This window comes from Eptatretus burgeri, unplaced genomic scaffold (genome assembly GCF_056783735.1).
Source record: "Eptatretus burgeri isolate ZD-2024b unplaced genomic scaffold, Ebu_testis_v1 Ebu_testis_scaffold_664, whole genome shotgun sequence".
NCBI lineage: Eukaryota > Metazoa > Chordata > Myxini > Myxiniformes > Myxinidae > Eptatretus > Eptatretus burgeri.
Window position 1 is genome coordinate 16,526 of NW_028222613.1, and position 3,340 is coordinate 19,865.

The 3,340-nt window shown below is 35.1% G+C and overlaps 1 long non-coding RNA gene across 1 annotated transcript; it reads right to left on the minus strand.

Moving 5' to 3' along the window:
- Positions 1-1,429: 1,429 nt before the first annotated feature.
- LOC147007109 (uncharacterized) lies at positions 1,430-3,065 on the minus strand. Its single transcript, XR_015054396.1, has 3 exons — positions 2,957-3,065; positions 2,683-2,859; positions 1,430-2,585 (listed from the first exon to the last, which is right to left on the minus strand). It is a non-coding gene; the product is annotated as an uncharacterized LOC147007109 (long non-coding RNA).
- Between the last annotated feature and the right edge of the window lie 275 nt (positions 3,066-3,340).

Consider the following 3,340-nt stretch of genomic DNA (forward strand, 5'->3'; position numbering starts at 1 on the left):
TGATTAGTGCTAAATTGAAACTTGGACTTGGAAATTCAAAAAACTTATAGGCTCTAATGATGCCATTAAGACTGAAGAGCAATTAGCTGATGAATTACATAAACCAATATTCACAAAGTTTCAGAGAAGGAAAGTTTATTCCAAGGAAGTTGATTATATCTGGTCTGCTGATTTGATTGAACTCAATAATGATAAGGGGTACAAGTATGCTTTAACCGTTATTGATTTGAGGAGTAGATATGCGTGGGTTGTCCCTTTAAAAAACAAAACAGGTAATACTCTTATGTTAGCTTTTCAACAGATATTTAATAAAAGTAAGAGAAAACCTAAAAAATTGTGGACTGATGAGGGTAGAGAGTTTTATAACAAGACATTTATGAATTTTCTAAAAAATAACAGTATTACATTATACAGTACCTTTAATGAAGGGAAGGCAGTTGTTGTTGAACGTTTTAATCGTACCTTAAAAGAGAGACGATATAAAAAATTCACACAACTCGGTTCACAACAATGGTTATCTTTTATTCAGGATATTGTGGATAAGTATAATGACACGATTCACACGTCAACGAATATGAAGCCATCAGAAACATTTACAAAATTAAAATATGAAAAAGAGATTAATGTCAGAAAACCTAAGTTCAAAGTTGGTGATATCGTAAGAATATATAGGTGGAAATCTCATTTTGAAAAGGGTTTTACTGAACGATGGACGAAAGAACTTTTTAAAATTGTTGATGTAATAGATACAGTTCCTTGGACTTATAAAATATATGATTTGGAAGGGGAAGAGATTTTAGGTTCATTTTATTCACAGGAATTACAAAAGACAAAACTAAGCAGATAATACACCTTTGTGGACACTCGAGGGCCAAGTCCGAGGTGTATAACAGTATATAATGTGTGTCAAGGGGTGGACGTTCTTACATCTGTGAACCCCAAACACAGAATCCTCAACTGAATAGTTAAGGTTTAACTTTTGTTTGTGTGTGTGTGTGTGTGTGTAATGGGAGCAATAGGTTGGCGCTTCACTCCCTCCTACTATACACCGTTGTGGACACTCGAGGGCCAAGTCCGAGGTGTATAACAGTATATAATGTGTGTCAAGGGGGACGTTCTTAGATCTGTGAACCCCAAACACAGAATCCTCAACTGAATAGTCAAGGCTTAACTTTTGTTTGTTGATGTGTATGTGTGTGTGTCCCAACCCTCACATTCAAAATCTCAACCCCAACCCTCACATTCAAAATCTCAACCCCAACTCAATCCTCACCCAACACAGTCTTTTTCAAAATGAGATTTCCACATATATATATATATATATATATATATATATATATATATATATATATATATATATATATATATATATATATATATATATATATATATATACGTTTTTTTCTCTTCTTCCAATTCTGTCTTTTAAGGCTTTCAGGTTTGATGACGTAGAAAGGGGGAGTAAGCCTGCACTTTCTTCCCAGAACTTTCTTGATCTTGCTCCCATCAAGCACCATCCAACAAAGAACTACATCGATTGGTTTAGATCCCAAAGAGTGATAGCAACTCCAAAAGTCTCCAAAATATAAATAAATAAAATAATAATAATAATAAATAAATAAATAAATAAATAAAAGCCCCCAAAAAAGTTTCAAGTGTCCAACATAAACCCAACTTTCCAAGTCTTCAAGGTATAACCACATTCCCGTTGAGTTTCCAAGATATGTATCACATTGTGAGTTATCAATCCAGAACCCACATTTCAAGTATTCAAAGTAAAACCAACTTACAAAGTCTCTTAAGGATAACTCATTTACTGATTTTTTTCAAAATTTGTGAGTCTCCAAGGTAGGCCCCATATTTAGAACCATCTTGGCAGAACCCTTTTCCTGAGTCTCCAAGGTAGTTATTTAAACCATCAAGGCAGAACTCATTTACTGATTTTTTCAAAATTTGTGAGTATCCAAGGTAGGCCCCATATTTAGAACCATCTTGGCAGAACCCTTTTCCTGAGTCTCCAAGGTAGTTATTTAAACCATCAAGGCAGAACTCATTTACTGATTTTTTCAAAATTTGTGAGTCTCCAAGGTAGGCCCCATATTTAGAACCATCTTGGCAGAACCCTTTTCCTGAGTCTCCAAGGTAGTTATTTAAACCATCAAGGCAGAACTCATTTACTGATTTTTTCAAAATTTGTGTCTCCAAGGTAGGCCCCATATTTAGAACCATCTTGGCAGAACCCTTTTCCTGAGTCTCCAAGGTAGTTATTTAAACCATCAAGGCAGAACTCATTTCTTGATTTTTTCAAAATTTGTGAGTCTCCAAGGTAAAACTTGTATTCTGGCTCATCAAGGTATAACTTGTTCAGTGGGTATTGTCTTGATAACTCACAATGAGTACTATTGCTGTAAAACTCTTTTTTCAGGATTTTGCTGGTCTCCAAGGTATAAGTCTTTGGTTGGGTCATCAAGGACGAACTCGTTCTGTGGGTCTTGGTCGCTCATAAGGTCTTCAACCAAGCCAACAATTTCGCCCCAAGTTGTAGCAAAAGCAGTATTTTCATTTCGTATTTCAGACACAATTTCCTGTGAGAGAAAATAATAATGTATTAATTAAGTTATTTAATTATTAAATGAGTATGCTTCAATCAAAGTTTGAAAATAGGAAAATAAAAAATCTTACCTCAATAGATAAGAGGTTTGAATCCAGTTCATCAACTTGAAGGTTTAGTTCCATACAAGACAGAGAGTTCCAAGGAACACCAAAGTCATCCCACTCAAGGTCTTCAACCAAGCCAACAATTTCCCCCCAAGTTGTAGCAAAAGCAGTATTTTCTTTTTGTATTTCAGATACAATTTCCTGTGAGAGAAAATAATAATGTATTAATTAAGTTATTTAATTATTAAATGAGTATGCTTCAATCAAAGTTTGAAAATAGGAAAATAAAAAATCTTACCTCAATAGATAAGAGGTTTGAATCCAGTTCATCAACTTGAAGGTTTAGTTCCATAGAAGACAGAGAGTTCGAGACAAGCACACAAAACACCATTGCCAGCAAAAACAAATGTTTAAAATGGAGCCTGGGTTTGAAGCTTTTATAGAGAAAGACTGGTGGGTGTGGTTTCCTTTGGAAATTCCCTGGGCAAGCCTAGGCAAGCCTTCATTGGGAAATTTTTCAAAACCATAACATCCTGTAATTTTCTAGTGATTTCTTTCTGAGTCAGAGATGAACTGGAAATGATGTAAGAGTGGGCGGGGCTTAGCAAAAGTAGGCGGAGCTTAGGAAAAGTGGGCGTGGCTTAGAAAAAAATACCTTATGAAAAGTGGGCGGAGCTTAGCA